At 54.2% G+C, this 24,296-nt stretch overlaps 9 non-coding genes across 9 annotated transcripts; all 9 read right to left on the minus strand.

Moving 5' to 3' along the window:
* Positions 1-2,287: 2,287 nt before the first annotated feature.
* Positions 2,288-2,368, minus strand: LOC130846958 (small nucleolar RNA SNORD115). The gene has a single exon (XR_009051753.1). It is a non-coding gene; the product is annotated as a small nucleolar RNA SNORD115 (small nucleolar RNA).
* Positions 2,369-4,874: 2,506 nt separating this feature from the next.
* On the minus strand, positions 4,875-4,955 carry LOC130846959 (small nucleolar RNA SNORD115). The gene has a single exon (XR_009051754.1). It is a non-coding gene; the product is annotated as a small nucleolar RNA SNORD115 (small nucleolar RNA).
* A 2,506-nt stretch (positions 4,956-7,461) lies between these two features.
* LOC130847351 (small nucleolar RNA SNORD115) lies at positions 7,462-7,542 on the minus strand. The gene has a single exon (XR_009052116.1). It is a non-coding gene; the product is annotated as a small nucleolar RNA SNORD115 (small nucleolar RNA).
* Positions 7,543-10,048: 2,506 nt separating this feature from the next.
* On the minus strand, positions 10,049-10,129 carry LOC130847352 (small nucleolar RNA SNORD115). The gene has a single exon (XR_009052117.1). It is a non-coding gene; the product is annotated as a small nucleolar RNA SNORD115 (small nucleolar RNA).
* Positions 10,130-12,635: 2,506 nt separating this feature from the next.
* On the minus strand, positions 12,636-12,716 carry LOC130847353 (small nucleolar RNA SNORD115). The gene has a single exon (XR_009052118.1). It is a non-coding gene; the product is annotated as a small nucleolar RNA SNORD115 (small nucleolar RNA).
* A 2,505-nt stretch (positions 12,717-15,221) lies between these two features.
* On the minus strand, positions 15,222-15,302 carry LOC130846960 (small nucleolar RNA SNORD115). The gene has a single exon (XR_009051755.1). It is a non-coding gene; the product is annotated as a small nucleolar RNA SNORD115 (small nucleolar RNA).
* Positions 15,303-17,808: 2,506 nt separating this feature from the next.
* Positions 17,809-17,889, minus strand: LOC130847354 (small nucleolar RNA SNORD115). The gene has a single exon (XR_009052119.1). It is a non-coding gene; the product is annotated as a small nucleolar RNA SNORD115 (small nucleolar RNA).
* Positions 17,890-20,393: 2,504 nt separating this feature from the next.
* On the minus strand, positions 20,394-20,474 carry LOC130846961 (small nucleolar RNA SNORD115). The gene has a single exon (XR_009051756.1). It is a non-coding gene; the product is annotated as a small nucleolar RNA SNORD115 (small nucleolar RNA).
* Positions 20,475-22,979: 2,505 nt separating this feature from the next.
* LOC130846962 (small nucleolar RNA SNORD115) lies at positions 22,980-23,060 on the minus strand. Its single transcript, XR_009051757.1, has one exon. It is a non-coding gene; the product is annotated as a small nucleolar RNA SNORD115 (small nucleolar RNA).
* Between the last annotated feature and the right edge of the window lie 1,236 nt (positions 23,061-24,296).

Here is a 24,296-nt window from a genome sequence, read left to right on the forward strand (position 1 = left end):
CTCCAACTCCATGCTAGATGCATTGGGGGACGTGTGTGCCACATGCTCATGCATCGAATGATGCTACAAGAAATACCTGCAGCAATACATCCAGGAACATAGGGCCCAAATGTACCTCCACGCAGAGACAGGAACACATAGCTGAAACGCATACAAACAGCTCCCTACATAGCTTCCTTCCTGCCTCCCTTCCTCCAGAATGCTCTAGCTCCCTCCCTTTCGACCCTCGTCCTTGGCTCACTCCCTCCATCCATCCATACATACAAAGATGAAGGCATGAGTGGACAGGTGGATCAATGCCATCTTATGTACCTTAATACTGTGTCAGGGGCAGATGAAATAACCAGTACGTATATGTCTCCCCAGGGAAGGACTAGCCTCATGGATCCTCTAGTCAGCACAAGGCCTGGCACCAGGTCTGCTTGGTGGGGAAAACACTGGGGGCGTTTCTGGGGGGAATGGAGACATTCCTCTGGGCCCGACCCTGGTGTGGGCAAGCGTGTGCTGGCCGATGTCACACTCGGCTTGTCCATGTGCACAACACCCAGACAATGAGGCCTTTATGTCCCACACAGTGGACATTCACAGGAGCTGGAGGGAGCTCTCTTGGTAGGCAGTGGCTCCCGTAGAGGAAGGCCAGCACAAGAGATGCCACAGGCCTCTATCTGTATGCAGAACCCATGAAAGGGCCTGTCTGAATAAACTGGCCTATCTGAAGGCCCATGATCCCTCACAGAGACCTGGGAAACCCCATTCCAGCAAGGGACCAGCCCTTCAGCTCTCACAAGAGCCAAGAGCATCTAGCTGCCAAGTCCCTGATCAAGGGTCCTTGTTGCCTCTCACCACCTCCAGGCCTGGCCCCACATCCTCCCAACCAACACTTCTTGGAAGTCACTCAAGCACACCCCACAACTGACCATAAGCTCAGTCCATCCTCGTGCTCTGCCTCGACATGCACAGAGATCTGCGTGGTTGCTCCCCAGGGCAACACGTATTGAAATGGTGCCTCCATGCTCAGTCTTACTACACTTCAGGTCAATCGAGTTGAATTTCAAGACCCGCATTCCGATCTGGTGGATGGGGAGCCATGTCAAGCATTCCTCCTTGGGGACCACAGAGATTCCCAAACAGGGCCAATTTCTTCTGTGGCAGCATTCCCTACTGTGGCCCGTGCAAGGCCACCAAACAACAGCCATGCAGCTACACCCTCCTCAGCCCGCATCCCGGGACCACCCCTCCCCTTCAGGTCAACAGGGCCTCACGATGGACATGATAACGGGATGCCCAAGGGCTCTGCAAAGCCTTCATGGGGGAATGGACACCCAGAAGCCTTTTCTCCTCTGGAGGGGGCTCTCTGACAAACCAGTGGCTTCCGGAGAGGACGACCAACCCAGGAGAAGCTATGGTCCTGTGTATGCATGCAGACCCCATCAGAGGCCCCATTCGGATCAAGTGGCTCCAACAAAGCACCATGATCCCTCACAGAGTCCTGGCACAACCCCATTGAAGACCACGGCATGGCTTCCAGCCCTTGAAATAACCAGCAGCATCCTGCTTCCAAGCACCTGAGGATAGGCTCCTGCCTGCCTCTCACCATCTCTAGGCAGGGGGCATGAGCCTTCCCTACTGGCAGGTTTTGGGAAGCCATAAAGCACACACCACAAGGGACCATTCCCTCAGTTGGTGATCATACTCTGACGCTAGGTGCACAGAGGTCTCTAGAGATGTTCCGCCTGGGGCCAAGGAAGAAAACACTGCCTCGATGTGCTCTCTGACTAGAATACAGCTCTAATGAAGGCAAGTGAGTCCACCAGATGTGAGCCCATAAATTTGGGGCAGCAGCAGACATTCCTCCTTGGTAGGCAGGAGGTTGCCAAAAGACTACCCTGTACTGGCTGCTGTGAGGGCGGCCAGCCCATAGTTCAAAATTCTCTGGGGCCTATCGGTAGCAACCAAAAGAGGCACTCACTGCGGAACATTCTGGCTGTGGTGAGCCCATGCCAAGGCTTGGCCTGAAACACAAAATTCAAAGCAGAAAGGCTTAAGGAAAGACTCCACCCATGGCTTCAGAACATGTGGGCCCTGGCACTATGGAGCAGGATAGAAAACCAAAGGTGGCAACACATCTTGGATATGTGGAAGCCATCTACACTGGGAGGAGTCTCAAGGGATTTCCTCGAGCGAGAGGCTGCTCCAACACCCACACCCAAACCCACACACACACCCACACCCAGGGCTCTGCAATGGACCAAAAATGCAGGCCATCCTGCCCCTGGATCCCTCTGTTAGGCCTCAGCGTAATCCTATTGAGCATGATTTTTTGGTCATCAGCTCTCTTCAGGACCATATGAGTTCTCATCCTCGACCCAACTGAGGCCCTCCTCACTCACCTGCGCCCTGCCACATGTGAAGGCTTACCTCAGATGCTTCCTGGAAAGAAGGATGCCTGAAGGGATGTGCCATTCTGTCGAATCCACGTGCTGGGCCAAGGCTCATGGTGATTGCCCTAGGGAACATAGGCCAAACACAGATCTTCATTTCTCTGGGGACGATGGCTGCCAAGAGGTGAGAAGGACAGCTGTGAGAACTCCAACTCCATGCTAGATGCATTGGGGGACGTGTGTGCCACATGCTCATGCATCGAATGATGCTACAAGAAATACCTGCAGCAATACATCCAGGAACATAGGGCCCAAATGTACCTCCACGCAGAGACAGGAACACATAGCTGAAACGCATACAAACAGCTCCCTACATAGCTTCCTTCCTGCCTCCCTTCCTCCAGAATGCTCTAGCTCCCTCCCTTTCGACCCTCGTCCTTGGCTCACTCCCTCCATCCATCCATACATACAAAGATGAAGGCATGAGTGGACAGGTGGATCAATGCCATCTTATGTACCTTAATACTGTGTCAGGGGCAGATGAAAGAACCAGTACGTATATGTCTCCCCAGGGAAGGACTAGCCTCATGGATCCTCTAGTCAGCACAAGGCCTGGCACCAGGTCTGCTTGGTGGGGAAAACACTGGGGGCGTTTCTGGGGGGAATGGAGACATTCCTCTGGGCCCGACCCTGGTGTGGGCAAGCGTGTGCTGGCCGATGTCACACTCGGCTTGTCCATGTGCACAACACCCAGACAATGAGGCCTTTATGTCCCACACAGTGGACATTCACAGGAGCTGGAGGGAGCTCTCTTGGTAGGCAGTGGCTCCCGTAGAGGAAGGCCAGCACAAGAGATGCCACAGGCCTCTATCTGTATGCAGAACCCATGAAAGGGCCTGTCTGAATAAACTGGCCTATCTGAAGGCCCATGATCCCTCACAGAGACCTGGGAAACCCCATTCCAGCAAGGGACCAGCCCTTCAGCTCTCACAAGAGCCAAGAGCATCTAGCTGCCAAGTCCCTGATGAAGGGTCCTTGTTGCCTCTCACCACCTCCAGGCCTGGCCCCACATCCTCCCAACCAACACTTCTTGGAAGTCACTCAAGCACACCCCACAACTGACCATAAGCTCAGTACATCCTCGTGCTCTGCCTCGACATGCACAGAGATCTGCGTGGTTGCTCCCCAGGGCAACACGTATTGAAATGGTGCCTCCATGGTCATTCTTACTACACTTCAGGTCAATCGAGTTGAATTTCAAGACCCGCATTCCGATCTGGTGGATGGGGAGCCATGTCAAGCATTCCTCCTTGGGGACCACAGAGATTCCCAAACAGGGCCAATTTCTTCTGTGGCAGCATTCCCTACTGTGGCCCGTGCAAGGCCACCAAACAACAGCCATGCAGCTACACCCTCCTCAGCCCGCATCCCGGGACCACCCCTCCCCTTCAGGTCAACAGGGCCTCACGATGGACATGATAACGGGATGCCCAAGGGCTCTGCAAAGCCTTCATGGGGGAATGGACACCCAGAAGCCTTTTCTCCTCTGGAGGGGGCTCTCTGACAAACCAGTGGCTTCCGGAGAGGACGACCAACCCAGGAGAAGCTATGGTCCTGTGTATGCATGCAGACCCCATCAGAGGCCCCATTCGGATCAAGTGGCTCCAGCAAAGCACCATGATCCCTCACAGAGTCCTGGCACAACCCCATTGAAGACCACGGCATGGCTTCCAGCCCTTGAAATAACCAGCAGCATCCTGCTTCCAAGCACCTGAGGATAGGCTCCTGCCTGCCTCTCACCATCTCTAGGCAGGGGGCATGAGCCTTCCCTACTGGCAGGTTTTGGGAAGCCATAAAGCACACACCACAAGGGACCATTCCCTCAGTTGGTGATCATACTCTGACGCTAGGTGCACAGAGGTCTCTAGAGATGTTCCGCCTGGGGCCAAGGAAGAAAACACTGCCTCGATGTGCTCTCTGACTAGAATACAGCTCTAATGAAGGCAAGTGAGTCCACCAGATGTGAGCCCATAAATTTGGGGCAGCAGCAGACATTCCTCCTTGGTAGGCAGGAGGTTGCCAAAAGACTACCCTGTACTGGCTGCTGTGAGGGCGGCCAGCCCATAGTTCAAAATTCTCTGGGGCCTATCGGTAGCAACCAAAAGAGGCACTCACTGCGGAACATTCTGGCTGTGGTGAGCCCATGCCAAGGCTTGGCCTGAAACACAAAATTCAAAGCAGAAAGGCTTAAGGAAAGACTCCACCCATGGCTTCAGAACATGTGGGCCCTGGCACTATGGAGCAGGATAGAAAACCAAAGGTGGCAACACATCTTGGATATGTGGAAGCCATCTACACTGGGAGGAGTCTCAAGGGATTTCCTCGAGCGAGAGGCTGCTCCAACACCCACACCCAAACCCACACACACACCCACACCCAGGGCTCTGCAATGGACCAAAAATGCAGGCCATCCTGCCCCTGGATCCCTCTGTTAGGCCTCAGCGTAATCCTATTGAGCATGATTTTTTGGTCATCAGCTCTCTTCAGGACCATATGAGTTCTCATCCTCGACCCAACTGAGGCCCTCCTCACTCACCTGCGCCCTGCCACATGTGAAGGCTTACCTCAGATGCTTCCTGGAAAGAAGGATGCCTGAAGGGATGTGCCATTCTGTCGAATCCACGTGCTGGGCCAAGGCTCATGGTGATTGCCCTAGGGAACATAGGCCAAACACAGATCTTCATTTCTCTGGGGACGATGGCTGCCAAGAGGTGAGAAGGACAGCTGTGAGAACTCCAACTCCATGCTAGATGCATTGGGGGACATGTGTGCCACACGCTCATGCATCGAATGATGCTACAAGAAATACCTGCAGCAATACATCCAGGAACATAGGGCCCAAATGTACCTCCACGCAGAGACAGGAACACATAGCTGAAACGCATACAAACAGCTCCCTACATAGCTTCCTTCCTGCCTCCCTTCCTCCAGAATGCTCTAGCTCCCTCCCTTTCGACCCTCGTCCTTGGCTCACTCCCTCCATCCATCCATACATACAAAGATGAAGGCATGAGTGGACAGGTGGATCAATGCCATCTTATGTACCTTAATACTGTGTCAGGGGCAGATGAAAGAACCAGTACGTATATGTCTCCCCAGGGAAGGACTAGCCTCATGGATCCTCTAGTCAGCACAAGGCCTGGCACCAGGTCTGCTTGGTGGGGAAAACACTGGGGGCGTTTCTGGGGGGAATGGAGACATTCCTCTGGGCCCGACCCTGGTGTGGGCAAGCGTGTGCTGGCCGATGTCACACTCGGCTTGTCCATGTGCACAACACCCAGACAATGAGGCCTTTATGTCCCACACAGTGGACATTCACAGGAGCTGGAGGGAGCTCTCTTGGTAGGCAGTGGCTCCCGTAGAGGAAGGCCAGCACAAGAGATGCCACAGGCCTCTATCTGTATGCAGAACCCATGAAAGGGCCTGTCTGAATAAACTGGCCTATCTGAAGGCCCATGATCCCTCACAGAGACCTGGGAAACCCCATTCCAGCAAGGGACCAGCCCTTCAGCTCTCACAAGAGCCAAGAGCATCTAGCTGCCAAGTCCCTGATGAAGGGTCCTTGTTGCCTCTCACCACCTCCAGGCCTGGCCCCACATCCTCCCAACCAACACTTCTTGGAAGTCACTCAAGCACACCCCACAACTGACCATAAGCTCAGTACATCCTCGTGCTCTGCCTCGACATGCACAGAGATCTGCGTGGTTGCTCCCCAGGGCAACACGTATTGAAATGGTGCCTCCATGCTCAGTCTTACTACACTTCAGGTCAATCGAGTTGAATTTCAAGACCCGCATTCCGATCTGGTGGATGGGGAGCCATGTCAAGCATTCCTCCTTGGGGACCACAGAGATTCCCAAACAGGGCCAATTTCTTCTGTGGCAGCATTCCCTACTGTGGCCCGTGCAAGGCCACCAAACAACAGCCATGCAGCTACACCCTCCTCAGCCCGCATCCCGGGACCACCCCTCCCCTTCAGGTCAACAGGGCCTCACGATGGACATGATAACGGGATGCCCAAGGGCTCTGCAAAGCCTTCATGGGGGAATGGACACCCAGAAGCCTTTTCTCCTCTGGAGGGGGCTCTCTGACAAACCAGTGGCTTCCGGAGAGGACGACCAACCCAGGAGAAGCTATGGTCCTGTGTATGCATGCAGACCCCATCAGAGGCCCCATTCGGATCAAGTGGCTCCAACAAAGCACCATGATCCCTCACAGAGTCCTGGCACAACCCCATTGAAGACCACGGCATGGCTTCCAGCCCTTGAAATAACCAGCAGCATCCTGCTTCCAAGCACCTGAGGATAGGCTCCTGCCTGCATCTCACCATCTCTAGGCAGGGGGCATGAGCCTTCCCTACTGGCAGGTTTTGGGAAGCCATAAAGCACACACCACAAGGGACCATTCCCTCAGTTGGTGATCATACTCTGACGCTAGGTGCACAGAGGTCTCTAGAGATGTTCCGCCTGGGGCCAAGGAAGAAAACACTGCCTCGATGTGCTCTCTGACTAGAATACAGCTGTAATGAAGGCAAGTGAGTCCACCAGATGTGAGCCCATAAATTTGGGGCAGCAGCAGACATTCCTCCTTGGTAGGCAGGAGGTTGCCAAAAGACTACCCTGTACTGGCTGCTGTGAGGGCGGCCAGCCCATAGTTCAAAATTCTCTGGGGCCTATCGGTAGCAACCAAAAGAGGCACTCACTGCGGAACATTCTGGCTGTGGTGAGCCCATGCCAAGGCTTGGCCTGAAACACAAAATTCAAAGCAGAAAGGCTTAAGGAAAGACTCCACCCATGGCTTCAGAACATGTGGGCCCTGGCACTATGGAGCAGGATAGAAAACCACAGGTGGCAACACATCTTGGATATGTGGAATCCTCCTACACTGGGAGGAGTCTCAAGGGATTTCCTCGAGCGAGAGGCTGCTCCAACACCCACACCCAAACCCACACACACACCCACACCCAGGGCTCTGCAATGGACCAAAAATGCAGGCCATCCTGCCCCTGGATCCCTCTGTTAGGCCTCAGCGTAATCCTATTGAGCATGATTTTTTGGTCATCAGCTCTCTTCAGGACCATATGAGTTCTCATCATCGACCCAACTGAGGCCCTCCTCACTCACCTGCGCCCTGCCACATGTGAAGGCTTACCTCAGATGCTTCCTGGAAAGAAGGATGCCTGAAGGGATGTGCCATTCTGTCGAATCCACGTGCTGGGCCAAGGCTCATGGTGATTGCCCTAGGGAACATAGGCCAAACACAGATCTTCATTTCTCTGGGGACGATGGCTGCCAAGAGGTGAGAAGGACAGCTGTGAGAACTCCAACTCCATGCTAGATGCATTGGGGCACGTGTGTGCCACACGCTCATGCATCGAATGATGCTACAAGAAATACCTGCAGCAATACATCCAGGAACATAGGGCCCAAATGTACCTCCACGCAGAGACAGGAACACATAGCTGAAACGCATACAAACAGCTCCCTACATAGCTTCCTTCCTGCCTCCCTTCCTCCAGAATGCTCTAGCTCCCTCCCCTTTGACCCTCGTCCTTGGCTCACTCCCTCCATCCATCCATACTTACAAAGATGAAGGCATGAGTGGACAGGTGGCTCAATGCCATCTTATGTACCTTAATACTGTGTCAGGGGCAGATGAAATAACCAGTACGTATATGTCTCCCCAGGGAAGGACTAGCCTCATGGATCCTCCAGGCAGCACAAGGCCTGGCACCAGGTCTGCTTGGTGGGGAAAACACTGGGGGTGTTTCTGGGGGGAATGGAGACATTCCTCTGGGCCCGACCCTGGTGTGGGCAAGCGTGTGCTGGCTGATGTCACACTCGGCTTGTCCATGTGCACAGCACCCAGACAATGAGGCCTTTATGTCCCACACAGTGGACATTCACAGGAGCTGGAGGGAGCTCTCTTGGTAGGCAGTGGCTCCCGTAGAGGAAGGCCAGCCCAAGAGATGCCACAGGCCTCTATCTGTATGCAGAACCCATGAAAGGGCCTGTCTGAGTAAACTGGCCTATCTGAGGGCCCATGATCCCTCACAGAGACCTGGGAAACCCCATTCCAGCAAGGGACCAGCCCTTCAGCTCTCACAAGAGCCAAGAGCATCTAGCTGCCAAGTCCCTGATGAAGGGTCCTTGTTGCCTCTCACCACCTCCAGGCCTGGCCCCACATCCTCCCAACCAACACTTCTTGGAAGTCACTCAAGCACACCCCACAACGGACCATAAGCTCAGTCCATCCTCGTGCTCTGCCTCGACATGCACAGAGATCTGCGTGGTTGCTCCCCAGGGCAACACGTAATGAAATGGTGCCTCCATGGTCAGTCTTACTACACTTCAGGTCAATCGAGTTGAATTTCAAGGCCTGCATTCCGATCTGGTGGATGGGGAGCCATGTCAAGCATTCCTCCTTGGGGACCACAGAGTTTCCCAAACAGGGCCAATTTCTTCTGTGGCAGCATTCCCTACTGTGGCCCGTGCAAGGTCACCAAACAACAGCTATGCAGCTGCACCCTCCTCAGCCCACATCCCGGGACCACCCCTCCCCTTCAGGTCAACAGGGCCTCACGATGGACATGATAACGGGATGCCCAAGGGCTCTGCAAAGCCTTCATGGGGGAATGGACACCCAGAAGCCTTTTCTCCTCTGGAGGGGGCTCTCTGACAAACCAGTGGCTTCGGGAGAGGACGACCAACCCAGGAGAAGCTATGGTCCTGTGTATGCATGCAGACCCCATCAGAGGCCCCATTCGGATCAAGTGGCTCCAACAAAGCACCATGATCCCTCACAGAGTCCTGGCACAACCCCATTGAAGACCACGGCATGGCTTCCAGCCCTTGAAATAACCAGCAGCATCCTGCCTCCAAGCACCTGAGGATGGGCTCCTGCCTGCCTCTCACCATCTCTAGGCAGGGGGCATGAGCCTTCCCTACTGACAGGTTTTGGGAAGCCATAAAGCACACACCACAAGGGACCATTCCCTCAGTGGGTGATCATACTCTGGCGCTAGGTGCACAGAGGTCTCTAGAGATGTTCCGCCTGGGGCCAAGGAAGAAAACACTGCCTCGATGTGCTCTCTGACTAGAATACAGCTCTAATGAAGGCATGTGAGTGCACCAGATGTGAGCCCATAAATTTGGGGCAGCAGCAGACATTCCTCCTTGGTAGGCAGGAGGTTGCCAAAAGACTACCCTGTACTGCCTGCTGTGAGGGCGGCCAGCCCATAGTTCAAAATTCTCTGGGGCCTATCAGTAGCAACCAAAAGAGCCACTCACTGCGGAACATTCTGGCTGTGGTGAGTCCATTCCAAGGCTTGGCCTGAAACACAAAATTCAAAGCAGAAAGGCTTAAGGAAAGACTCCACCCATGGCTTCAGAACATGTGGGCCCTGGCACTATGGAGCAGGATAGAAAACCAAAGGTGGCAACACATCTTGGATATGTGGAAGCCATCTACACTGGGAGGAGTCTCAAGGGATTTCCTCGAGCGAGAGGCTGCTCCAACACCCACACCCAAACCCACACACACACCCACACCCAGGGCTCTGCAATGGACCAAAAATGCAGGCCATCCTGCCCCTGGATCCCTCTGTTAGGCCTCAGCGTAATCCTATTGAGCATGATTTTTTGGTCATCAGCTCTCTTCAGGACCATATGAGTTCTCATCATCGACCCAACTGAGGCCCTCCTCACTCACCTGCGCCCTGCCACATGTGAAGGCTTACCTCAGATGCTTCCTGGAAAGAAGGATGCCTGATGGGATGTGCCATTCTGTCAAATCCACGTGCTGGGACAAGGCTCATGGTGATTGCCCTAGGGAACATAGGCCAAACACAGATCTTCATTTCTCTGGGGACGATGGCTGCCAAGAGGTGAGAAGGACAGCTGTGAGAACTCCAACTCCATGCTAGATGCATTGGGGGACGTGTGTGCCACACGCTCATGCATCGAATGATGCTACAAGAAATACCTGCAGCAATACATCCAGGAACATAGGGCCCAAAAGTACCTCCACGCAGAGACAGGAACACATAGCTGAAACGCATACAAACAGCTCCCTACATAGCTTCCTTCCTGCCTCCCTTCCTCCAGAATGCTATAGCTCCCTCCCCTTTGACCCTCGTCCTTGGCTCACTCCCTCCATCCATCCATACTTACAAAGATGAAGGCATGAGTGGACAGGTGGATCAATGCCATCTTATGTACCTTAATACTGTGTCAGGGGCAGATGAAATAACCAGTACGTATATGTCTCCCCAGGGAAGGACTAGCCTCATGGATCCTCCAGGCAGCACAAGGCCTGGCACCAGGTCTGCTTGGTGGGGAAAACACTGGGGGTGTTTCTGGGGGGAATGGAGACATTCCTCTGGGCCCGACCCTGGTGTGGGCAAGCGTGTGCTGGCTGATGTCACACTCGGCTTGTCCATGTGCACAGCACCCAGACAATGAGGCCTTTATGTCCCACACAGTGGACATTCACAGGAGCTGGAGGGAGCTCTCTTGGTAGGCAGTGGCTCCCGTAGAGGAAGGCCACCCCAAGAGATGCCACAGGCCTGTATCTGTATGCAGAACCCATGAAAGGGCCTGTCTGAGTAAACTGGCCTATCTGAGGGCCCATGATCCCTCACAGAGACCTGGGAAACCCCATTCCAGCAAGGGACCAGCCCTTCAGCTCTCACAAGAGCCAAGAGCATCTAGCTGCCAAGTCCCTGATGAAGGGTCCTTGTTGCCTCTCACCACCTCCAGGCCTGGCCCCACATCCTCCCAACCAACACTTCTTGGAAGTCACTCAAGCACACCCCACAACTGACCATAAGCTCAGTCCATCCTCGTGCTCTGCCTCGACATGCACAGAGATCTGCGTGGTTGCTCCCCAGGGCAACACGTCATGAAATGGTGCCTCCATGGTCAGTCTTACTACACTTCAGGTCAATCGAGTTGAATTTCAAGGCCTGCATTCCGATCTGGTGGATGGGGAGCCATGTCAAGCATTCCTCCTTGGGGACCACAGAGATTCCCAAACAGGGCCAATTTCTTCTGTGGCAGCATTCCCTACTGTGGCCCGTGCAAGGCCACCAAACAACAGCCATGCAGCTACGCCCTCCTCAGCCCACATCCCGGGACCACCCCTCCCCTTCAGGTCAACAGGGCCTCACGATGGACATGATAACGGGATGCCCAAGGGCTCTGCAAAGCCTTCATGGGGGAATGGACACCCAGAAGCCTTTTCTCCTCTGGAGGGGGCTCTCTGACAAACCAGTGGCTTCCGGAGAGGACGACCAACCCAGGAGAAGCTATGGTCCTGTGTATGCATGCAGACCCCATCAGAGGCCCCATTCGGATCAAGTGGCTCCAACAAAGCACCATGATCCCTCACAGAGTCCTGGCACAACCCCATTGAAGACCACGGCATGGCTTCCAGCCCTTGAAATAACCAGCAGCATCCTGCCTCCAAGCACCTGAGGATGGGCTCCTGCCTGCCTCTCACCATCTCTAGGCAGGGGGCATGAGCCTTCCCTACTGACAGGTTTTGGGAAGCCATAAAGCACACACCACAAGGGACCATTCCCTCAGTGGGTGATCATACTCTGGCGCTAGGTGCACAGAGGTCTCTAGAGATGTTCCGCCTGGGGCCAAGGAAGAAAACACTGCCTCGATGTGCTCTCTGACTAGAATACAGCTCTAATGAAGGCATGTGAGTGCACCAGATGTGAGCCCATAAATTTGGGGGAGCAGCAGACATTCCTCCTTGGTAGGCAGGAGGTTGCCAAAAGACTACCCTGTACTGCCTGCTGTGAGGGCGGCCAGCCCATAGTTCAAAATTCTCTGGGGCCTATCAGTAGCAACCAAAAGAGCCACTCACTGCGGAACATTCTGGCTGTGGTGAGTCCATTCCAAGGCTTGGCCTGAAACACAATATTCAAAGCAGAAAGGCTTAAGGAAAGACTCCACCCATGGCTTCAGAACATGTGGGCCCTGGCACTATGGAGCAGGATAGAAAACCAAAGGTGGCAACACATCTTGGATATGTGGAAGCCATCTACACTGGGAGGAGTCTCAAGGGATTTCCTCGAGCGAGAGGCTGCTCCAACACCCACACCCAAACCCACAACCACACCCACACCCAGGGCTCTGCAATGGACCAAAAATGCAGGCCATCCTGCCCCTGGATCCCTCTGTTAGGCCTCAGCGTAATCCTATTGAGCATGATTTTTTGGTCATCAGCTCTCTTCAGGACCATATGAGTTCTCATCATCGACCCAACTGAGGCCCTCCTCACTCACCTGCGCCCTGCCACATGTGAAGGCTTACCTCAGATGCTTCCTGGAAAGAAGGATGCCTGAAGGGATGTGCCATTCTGTCGAATCCACGTGCTGGGCCAAGGCTCATGGTGATTGCCCTAGGGAACATAGGCCAAACACAGATCTTCATTTCTCTGGGGACGATGGCTGCCAAGAGGTGAGAAGGACAGCTGTGAGAACTCCAACTCCATGCTAGATGCATTGGGGCACGTGTGTGCCACACGCTCATGCATCGAATGATGCTACAAGAAATACCTGCAGCAATACATCCAGGAACATAGGGCCCAAATGTACCTCCACGCAGAGACAGGAACACATAGCTGAAACGCATACAAACAGCTCCCTACATAGCTTCCTTCCTGCCTCCCTTCCTCCAGAATGCTCTAGCTCCCTCCCCTTTGACCCTCGTCCTTGGCTCACTCCCTCCATCCATCCATACTTACAAAGATGAAGGCATGAGTGGACAGGTGGATCAATGCCATCTTATGTACCTTAATACTGTGTCAGGGGCAGATGAAATAACCAGTACGTATATGTCTCCCCAGGGAAGGACTAGCCTCATGGATCCTCCAGGCAGCACAAGGCCTGGCACCAGGTCTGCTTGGTGGGGAAAACACTGGGGGTGTTTCTGGGGGGAATGGAGACATTCCTCTGGGCCCGACCCTGGTGTGGGCAAGCGTGTGCTGGCTGATGTCACACTCGGCTTGTCCATGTGCACAGCACCCAGACAATGAGGCCTTTATGTCCCACACAGTGGACATTCACAGGAGCTGGAGGGAGCTCTCTTGGTAGGCAGTGGCTCCCGTAGAGGAAGGCCAGCCCAAGAGATGCCACAGGCCTGTATCTGTATGCAGAACCCATGAAAGGGCCTGTCTGAGTAAACTGGCCTATCTGAGGGCCCATGATCCCTCACAGAGACCTGGGAAACCCCATTCCAGCAAGGGACCAGCCCTTCAGCTCTCACAAGAGCCAAGAGCATCTAGCTGCCAAGTCCCTGATGAAGGGTCCTTGTTGCCTCTCACCACCTCCAGGCCTGGCCCCACATCCTCCCAACCAACACTTCTTGGAAGTCACTCAAGCACACCCCACAACTGACCATAAGCTCAGTCCATCCTCGTGCTCTGCCTCGACATGCACAGAGATCTGCGTGGTTGCTCCCCAGGGCAACACGTAATGAAATGGTGCTTCCATTTTCAGTCTTACTATACTTCAGGTCAATCGAGTTGAATTTCAAGACCCGCATTCCGATCTGGTGGATGGGGAGCCATGTCAAGCATTCCTCCTTGGGGACCACAGAGATTCCCAAACAGGGCCAATTTCTTCTGTGGCAGCATTCCCTACTGTGGCCCGTGCAAGGCCACCAAACAACAGCCATGCAGCTACACCCTCCTCAGCCCGCATCCCGGGACCACCCCTCCCCTTCAGGTCAACAGGGCCTCACGATGGACATGATAACGGGATGCCCAAGGGCTCTGCAAAGCCTTCATGGGGGAATGGACACCCAGAAGCCTTTTCTCCTCTGGAGGGGGCTCTCTGACAAACCAGTGGCTTCCGGAGAGGACGACCAACCCAGGAGAAGCTATGGTCCTGTGTATGCATGCAGACCCCATCAGAGGCCCCATTCGGATCAAGTGGCTCCAACAAAGCACCATGATCCCTCACAGAGTCCTGGCACAACCCCATTGAAGACCACGGCATGGCTTCCAGCCCTTGAAATAACCAGCAGCATCCTGCTTCCAAGCACCTGAGGATAGGCTCCTGCCTGCCTCTCACCATCTCTAGGCAGGGGGCATGAGCCTTCCCTACTGGCAGGATTTGGGAAGCCATAAAGCACACACCACAAGGGACCATTAACTCAGTTGGTGATCATACTCTGACGCTAGGTGCACAGAGGTCTCTAGAGATGTTCCGCCTGGGGCCAAGGAAGAAAACACTGCCTCGATGTGCTCTCTGACTAGAATACAGCTCTAATGAAGGCATGTGAGTGCACCAGATGTGAGCCCATAAATTTGGGGCAGCAGAAGACATTCCTCCTTGGTAGGCAGGAGGTTGCCAAAAGACTACCCTGTACTGGCTGCTGTGAGGGCGGCCAGCCCATAGTTCAAAATTCTCTGGGGCCTATCGGTAGCAACCAAAAGAGGCACTCACTGCGGAACATTCTGGCTGTGGTGAGCCCATGCCAAGGCTTGGCCTGAAACACAAAATTCAAAGCAGAAAGGCTTAAGAAAGACTCCACGCATGGCTTCAGAACATGTGGGCCCTGGCACTATGGAGCAGGATAGAAAACCAAAGGTGGCAACACATCTTGGATATGTGGAATCCTCCTACACTGGGAGGAGTCTCAAGGGATTTCCTTGAGCGAGAGGCTGCTCCAACACCCACACCCACACCCACACACACACCCACACCCAGGGCTCTGCAATGGACCAAAAATGCAGGCCATCCTGCCCCTGGATCCCTCTGTTAGGCCTCAGCGTAATCCTATTGAGCATGATTTTTTGGTCATCAGCTCTCTTCAGGACCATATGAGTTCTCATCCTCGACCCAACTGAGGCCCTCCTCACTCACCTGCGCCCTGCCACATGTGAAGGCTTACCTCAGATGCTTCCTGGAAAGAAGGATGCCTGAAGGGATGTGCCATTCTGTCGAATCCACGTGCTGGGCCAAGGCTCATGGTGATTGCCCTAGGGAACATAGGCCAAACACAGATCTTCATTTCTCTGGGGATGATGGCTGCCAAGAGGTGAGAAGGACAGCTGTGAGAACTCCAACTCCATGCTAGATGCATTGGGGGACGTGTGTGCCACACGCTCATGCATCGAATGATGCTACAAGAAATACCTGCAGCAATACATCCAGGAACATAGGGCCCAAATGTACCTCCACGCAGAGACAGGAACACATAGCTGAAACGCATACAAACAGCTCCCTACATAGCTTCCTTCCTGCCTCCCTTCCTCCAGAATGCTCTAGCTCCCTCCCTTTCGACCCTCGTCCTTGGCTCACTCTCTCCATCCATCCATACATACAAAGATGAAGGCATGAGTGGACAGGTGGATCAATGCCATCTTATGTACCTTAATACTGTGTCAGGGGCAGATGAAATAACCAGTACGTATATGTCTCCCCAGGGAAGGACTAGCCTCATGGATCCTCCAGGCAGCACAAGGCCTGGCACCAGATCTGCTTGGTGGGGAAAACACTGGGGGCGTTTCTGGGGGGAATGGAGACATTCCTCTGGGCCCGACCCTGGTGTGGGCAAGCGTGTGCTGGCCGATGTCACACTCGGCTTGTCCATGTGCACAACACCCAGACAATGAGGCCTTTATGTCCCACGCAGTGGACATTCACAGGAGCTGGAGGGAGCTCTCTTGGTAGGCAGTGGCTCCCGTAGAGGAAGGCCAGCCCAAGAGATGCCACAGGCCTGTATCTGTATGCAGAACCGATGAAAGGGCCTGTCTAAGAAAACTGGCCTATCTGAGGGCCCATGATCCCTCACAGAGACCTGGGAAACCCCATTCCAGCAAGGGACGTGCTCTTCAGCTCTCTCAAGAGCCAAGAGCAGCTAGCTGCCAAGTCCCTGATGAAGGGTCCTTGTTGCCTCTCACCACCTCCAGGCCTGGCCCCACATCCTCCCAACCAACACTTCTTGGAAGTCACTCAAGCACACCCCACAACTGTCCATAAGCTCAGTCCATCCTCGTGCTCTGCCTCGACATGCACAGAGATCTGCGTGGTTGCTCCCCAGGGCAACACGTAATGAGATGGTGCCTCCATGGTCAGCTTTACTACACTTCAGGTCAATCGAGTTGAATTTCAAGACCCGCATTCCGATCTGGTGGATGGGGAGCCACATCAAGCATTCCTCCTTGGGGAGCACAGAGATTCCCAAACAGGGCCAATTTCTTCTGTGGCAGCATTCCCTACTGTGGCCCGTGCAAGGCCACCAAACAACAGCCATGCAGCTACACCCTCCTCAGCCCACATCCCGGGACCACCCCTCACCTTCAGGTCAACAGGGCCTCACGATGGACATGATAACGGGATGCCCAAGGGCTCTGCAAAGCCTTCATGGGGGAATGGACACCCAGAAGCCTTTTCTCCTCTGGAGGGGGCTCTCTGACAAACCAGTGGCTTCCAGAGAGGACAACCAACCGAGGAGAAGCTATGGTCCTGTGTATGCATGCAGACCCCATCAGAGACCCCATTCGGATCAAGTGGCTCCAACAAAGCACCATGATCCCTCACAGAGTCCTGGCACAACCACATTGAAGACCTCGGCATGGCTTCCAGCCCTTGAAATAACCAGCAGCATCCTGCCTCCAAGCACCTGAGGATGGGCTCCTGCCTGCCTCTCACCATCTCTAGGCAGGGGGCATGAGCCTTCTCTACTGACAGGTTTTGGGAAGCCATAAAGCACACACCACAAGGGACCATTAACTCAGTTGGTGATCATACTCTGGCGCTAGGTGCACAGAGGTCTCTAGAGATGTTCCGCCTGGGGCCAAGGAAGAAAACACTGCCTCGATGTGCTCTCTGACTAGAATACAGCTCTAATGAAGGCATATGAGTGCACCAGATGTGAGCCCATAAATTTGGGGCAGCAGCAGACATTCCTCCTTGGTAGGCAGGAGGTTGCCAAAAGACTACCCTGTACTGGCTGCTGTGAGGGCGGCCAGCCCATACTTCAAAATTCTCTGGGGCCTATCGGTAGCAACCAAAAGAGCCACTCACTGCGAAACATTCTGGCTGTGGTGAGTCCATGCCAAGGCTTGGCCTGAAACACAAAATTCAAAGCAGAAAGGCTTAAGGAAAGACACCACCCATGGCCTCAGAACATGTGGGCCCTGGCACTAGGGAGCAGGATAGAAAACCAAAGGTGGCAACACATCTTGGATATGTGGAAGCCTCCTACACTCGGAGGAGTCTCAAGGGATTTCCTCGAGGGAGGGGCTGCTCCAACACCCACACCCACACCCACACACACACCCACACCCAGGGCTCTGCAATGGACCAACAATGCAGGCCATCCTGCCCCTGGATCCCTCTGTTAGGCCTCAGCGTAATCCTATTGAGCATGATTTTTTGGTCATCAGCTCTCTTCAGGACCATATGAGTTCTCATCATCGACCCAACTGAGGCCCTCCTCACTCACCTGCGCCCTGCCACATGTGAAGGCTTACCTCAGATGCTTCCTGGAAAGAAGGATGCCTGAAGGGATGTGCCATTCTGTCGAATCCACGTGCTGGGCCAAGGCTCATGGTGATTGCCCTAGGGAACATAGGCCAGACACAGATCTTCATTTCTCTGGGGACGATGTCTGCCAAGAGGTGAGAAGGACAGCTGTCAGAACACCAACTCCATGCTAGATGCATTGGGGGACGTGTGTGCCACACGCTCATGCATCGAATGATGCTACAAGCAATACCTGCAGCAATATATCCAGGAACATAGGGCCCAAATGTACCTCCACGCAGAGACAGGAACACATAGCTGAAACGCATACAAACAGCTCCCTACAGAGCTTCCTTCCTGCCTCCCTTCCTCCAGAAAGCTCTAGCTCCCTCCCTTTCGACCCTCGTCCTTGGCTCACTCCCTCCATCCATCCATACTTACAATGATGAAGGCATGAGTGGACAGGTGGTCAATGCCATCTTATGTACCTTAATACTGTGTCAGGGGCAGATGAAATAACCAGTACGTATATGTCTCCCCAGGGAAGGACTAGCCTCATGGATCCTCCAGGCAGCACAAGGCCTGGCACCAGGTCTGCTTGGCGGGGAAAACACTGGGGGTGTGTCTTGGGGAATGGAGACATTCCTCTGGGCCCCACCCTGCTGTGGGCAAGCGTGTGCTGGCCGATGTCACACTCGGCTTCTCCATGTGCACAACACCCAGACAATGAGGCCTTTATGTCCCTCACCGTGGACATTCACAGGAGCTGGAGGGAGCTCTCTTGGTAGGCAGTGGCTCCCGTAGAGGAAGGCCAGCCCAAGAGATGCCACAGGCCTGTATCTGTATGCAGAACCCATGAAAGGGCCTGTCTGAGTAAACTGGCCTATCTGAGGGCCCATGATCCCTCACAGAGACCTGGGAAACCCCATTCCAGCAAAGGACGTGCCCTTCAGCTCTCTCAAGAGCCAAGAGCAGCTAGCTGCCAAGTCCCTGATGAAGGGTCCTTGTTGCCTCTCACCACCTCCAGGCCTGGCCCCACATCCTCCCAACCAACACTTCTTGGAAGTCACTCAAGCACACCCCACAACTGACCATAAGCTCAGTCCATGCTCGTGCTCTGCCTCGACATGCACAGGGATCTGCGTGGTTGCTCCCCAGGGCAACACGTACTGAAATGGTGCCTCCATTTTCAGTCTTACTACACTTCAGGTCAATCGAGTTGAATTTCAAGACCCGCATTCCGATCTGGTGGATGGGGAGCCATGTCAAGCATTCCTCCTTGGGGAGCACAGAGATTCCCAAACAGGGCCAATTTCTTCTGTGGCAGCATTCCCTACTGTGGCCCGTGCAAGGCCACCAAACAACAGCCATGCAGCTACACCCTCCTCAGCCCACATCCCGGGACCACCCCTCCCCTTCAGGTCAACAGGGCCTCACGATGGACATGATAACGGGATGCCCAAGGGCTCTGCAAAGCCCTCATGGGGGAATGGACACCCAGAAGCCTTTTCTCCTCTGGAGGGGGCTCTCTGACAAACCAGTGGCTTCCGGAGAGGACGACCAACCCAGGAGAAGCTATGGTCCTGTGTATGCATGCAGACCCCATCAGAGGCCCCATTCGGATCAAGTGGCTCCAACAAAGCACCATGATCCCTCACAGAGTCCTGGCACAACCCCATTGAAGACCACGGCATGGCTTCCAGCCCTTGAAATAACCAGCAGCATCCTGCCTCCAAGCACCTGAGGATAGGCTCCTGCCTGCCTCTCACCATCTCTAGGCAGGGGGCATGAGCCTTCCCTACTGGCAGGATTTGGGAAGCCATAAAGCACACACCACAAGGGACCATTAACTCAGTTGGTGATCATACTCTGACGCTAGGTGCACAGAGGTCTCTAGAGATGTTCCGCCTGGGGCCAAGGAAGAAAACACTGCCTCGATGTGCTCTCTGACTAGAATACAGCTCTAATGAAGGCATGTGAGTGCACCAGATGTGAGCCCATAAATTTGGGGCAGCAGCAGACATTCCTCCTTGGTAGGCAGGAGGTTGCCAAAAGACTACCCTGTACTGGCTGCTGTGAGGGCGGCCAGCCCATAGTTCAAAATTCCCTGGGGCATATCGGTAGCAACCAAAAGAGGCACTCACTGCGGAACATTCTGGCTGTGGTGAGCGCATGCCAAGGCTTGGCCTGAAACACAAAATTCAAAGCAGAAAGGCTTAAGGATAGGCTCCACCCATGGCTTCAGAACATGTGGGCCCTGGCACTATGGAGCAGCATAGAAAACCACAGGTGGCAACACATCTTGGATATGTGGAAGCCTCCTACACTGGGAGGAGTCTCAAGGGATTTCCTCGAGCGAGAGGCTGCTCCAACACCCACACCCAAACCCACACACACACCCACACCCAGGGCTCTGCAATGGACCAAAAATGCAGGCCATCCTGCCCCTGGATCCCTCTGTTAGGCCTCAGCGTAATCCTATTGAGCATGATTTTTTGGTCATCAGCTCTCTTCAGGACCATATGAGTTCTCATCCTCGACCCAACTGAGGCCCTCCTCACTCACCTGCGCCCTGCCACATGTGAAGGCTTACCTCAGATGCTTCCTGGAAAGAAGGATGCCTGAAGGGATGTGCCATTCTGTCGAATCCACGTGCTGGGCCAAGGCTCATGGTGATTGCCCTAGGGAACATAGGCCAAACACAGATCTTCATTTCTCTGGGGACGATGGCTGCCAAGAGGTGAGAAGGACAGCTGTGAGAACTCCAACTCCATGCTAGATGCATTGGGGGACGTGTGTGCCACACGCTCATGCATCGAATGATGCTACAAGAAATACCTGCAGCAATACATCCAGGAACATAGGGCCCAAATGTACCTCCACGCAGAGACAGGAACACATAGCTGAAACGCATACAAACAGCTCCCTACATAGCTTCCTTCCTGCCTCCCTTCTTCCAGAATGCTCTAGCTCCCTCCCTTTCGACCCTCGTCCTTGGCTCACTCTCTCCATCCATCCATACTTACAAAAATGAAGGCATGAGTGGACAGGTGGATCAATGCCATCTTATGTACCTTAATACTGTGTCAGGGGCAGATGAAATAACCAGTACGTATATGTCTCCCCAGGGAAGGACTAGCCTCATGGATCCTCTAGTCAGCACAAGGCCTGGCACCAGGTCTCCTTGGTGGGGAAAACACTGGGGGCGTTTCTGGGGGGAATGGAGACATTCCTCTGGGCCCGACCCTGGTGTGGGCAAGCGTGTGCTGGCCGATGACACCTCGGCTTGTCCATGTGCACAACACCCAGAAAATGAGGCCTTTATGTCCCACACAGTGGACATTCACAGGAGCTGGAGGGAGCTCTCTTGGTAGGCAGTGGCTCCCGTAGAGGAAGGCCAGCCCAAGAGATGCCACAGGCCTGTATCTGTATGCAGAACCCATGAAAGGGCCTGTCTGAGTAAACTGGCCTATCTGAGGGCCCATGATCCCTCACAGAGACCTGGGAAATCCCATTCCAGCAAGGGACCAGCCCCTCAGCTCTCACAAGAGCCAAGAGCATCTAGCTGCCAAGTCCCTGATGAAGGGTCCTTGTTGCCTCTCACCACCTCCAGGCCTGGCCCCACATCCTCCCAACCAACACTTCTTGGAAGTCACTCAAGCACACCCCACAACTGACCATAAGCTCAGTCCATCCTCGTGCTCTGCCTCGACATGCACAGAGATCTGCGTGGTTGCTCCCCAGGGCAACAGGTCCTGTAATGGTGCTTCCATTTTCAGTCTTACTATACTTCAGGTCAATCGAGTTGAATTTCAAGACCCGCATTCCAATCTGGTGGATGGGGAGCCATGTCAAGCATTCCTCCTTGGGGACCACAGAGATTCCCAAACAGGGCCAATTTCTTCTGTGGCAGCATTCCCTACTGTGGCCCGTGCAAGGCCACCAAACAACAGCCATGCAGCTACACCCTCCTCAGCCCACATCCCGGGACCACCCCTCCCCTTCAGGTCAACAGGGCCTCACGCTGGACATGATAACGGGATGCCCAAGGGCTCTGCAAAGCCTTCATGGGGGAATGGACACCCAGAAGCCTTTTCTCCTCTGGAGGGGGCTCTCTGACAAACCAGTGGCTTCCGGAGAGGACGACCAACCCAGGAGAAGCTATGGTCCTGTGTATGCATGCAGACCCCATCAGAGGCCCCATTCGGATCAAGTGGCTCCAACAAAGCACCATGATCCCTCACAGAGTCCTGGCACAACCCCATTGAAGACCACGGCATGGCTTCCAGCCCTTGAAATAACCAGCAGTATCCTGCTTCCAAGCACCTGAGGATAGGCTCCTGCCTGCCTCTCACCATCTCTAGGCAGGGGGCATGAGCCTTCCCTACTGACAGGTTTTGGGAAGCCATAAAGCACACACCACAAGGGACCATTAACTCAGTTGGTGTTCATACTCTGACGCTAGGTGCACAGAGGTCTCTAGAGATGTTCCGCCTGGGGCCAAGGAAGAAAACACTGCCTCGATGTGCTCTCTGACTAGAATACAGCTGTAATGAAGGCATGTGAGTGCACCAGATGTGAGCCAATAAATTTGGGGCAGCAGCAGACATTCCTCCTTGGTAGGCAGGAGGTTGCCAAAAGACTACCCTGTACTGGCTGCTGTGAGGGCGGCCAGCCCATAGTTCAAAATTCTCTGGGGCCTATCGGTAGCAACCAAAAGAGCCACTCACTGCGGAACATTCTGGCTGTGGTGAGCCCATGCCAAGGCTTGGCCTGAAACACAAAATTCAAAGCAGAAAGGCTTAAGGAAAGACTCCACCCATGGCTTCAGAACATGTGGGCCCTGGCACTATGGAGCAGGATAGAAAACCAAAGGTGGCAACACATCTTGGATATGTGGAATCCTCCTACACTGGGAGGAGTCTCAAGGGATTTCCTCGAGCGAGAGGCTGCTCCAACACCCACACCCAAACCCACACACACACCCACACCCAGGGCTCTGCAATGGACCAAAAATGCAGGCCATCCTGCCCCTGGATCCCTCTGTTAGGCCTCAGCGTAATCCTATTGAGCATGATTTTTTGGTCATCAGCTCTCTTCAGGACCATATGAGTTCTCATCCTCGACCCAACTGAGGCCCTCCTCACTCACCTGCGCCCTGCCACATGTGAAGGCTTACCTCAGATGCTTCCTGGAAAGAAGGATGCCTGAAGGGATGTGCCATTCTGTCGAATCCACGTGCTGGGCCAAGGCTCATGGTGATTGCCCTAGGGAACATAGGCCAAACACAGATCTTCATTTCTCTGGGGACGATGTCTGCCAAGAGGTGAGAAGGACAGCTGTGAGAACTCCAACTCCATGCTAGATGCATTGGGGGACGTGTGTGCCACACGCTCATGCATCGAATGATGCTACAAGAAATACCTGCAGCAATACATCCAGGAACATAGGGCCCAAAAGTACCTCCACGCAGAGACAGGAACACATAGCTGAAACGCATACAAACAGCTCCCTACATAGCTTCCTTCCTGCCTCCCTTCCTCCAGAATGCTCTAGCTCCCTCCCTTTCGACCCTCCTCCTTGGCTCACTCTCTCCATCCGTCCATACATACAAAGATGAAGGCATGAGTGGACAGGTGGATCAATGCCATCTTATGTACCTTAATACTGTGTCAGGGGCAGATGAAATAACCAGTACGTATATGTCTCCCCAGGGAAGGACTAGCCTCATGGATCCTCTAGTCAACACAAGGCCTGGCACTAGGTCTGCTTGGTGGGGAAAACACTGGGGGCGTTTCTGGGGGGAATGGAGACATTCTTCTGGGCCCGACCCTGGTGTGGGCAAGCGTGTGCTGGCCGATGTCACACTCGGCTTGTCCATGTGCACAACACCCAGACAATGAGGCCTTTATGTCCCACACAGTGGACATTCACAGGAGCTGGAGGGAGCTCTCTTGGTAGGCAGTGGCTCCCGTAGAGGAAGGCCAGCACAAGAGATGCCACAGGCCTGTATCTGTATGCAGAACCCATGAAAGGGCCTGTCTGAGTAAACTGGCCTATCTGAGGGCCCATGATCCCTCACAGAGACCTGGGAAACCCCATTCCAGCAAGGGACCAGCCCTTCAGCTCTCACAAGAGCCAAGAGCATCTAGCTGCCAAGTCCCTGATGAAGGGTCCTTGTTGCCTCTCACCACCTCCAGGCCTGGCCCCACATCCTCCCAACCAACACTTCTTGGAAGTCACTCAAGCACACCCCACAACTGACCATAAGCTCAGTCCATCCTCGTGCTCTGCCTCGACATGCACAGAGATCTGCGTGGTTGCTCCCCAGGGCAACACGTAATGAAATGGTGCCTCCATGGTCA

This window comes from Hippopotamus amphibius, chromosome 2 (genome assembly GCF_030028045.1).
Source record: "Hippopotamus amphibius kiboko isolate mHipAmp2 chromosome 2, mHipAmp2.hap2, whole genome shotgun sequence".
In the NCBI taxonomy this organism is placed as follows: domain Eukaryota; kingdom Metazoa; phylum Chordata; class Mammalia; order Artiodactyla; family Hippopotamidae; genus Hippopotamus; species Hippopotamus amphibius.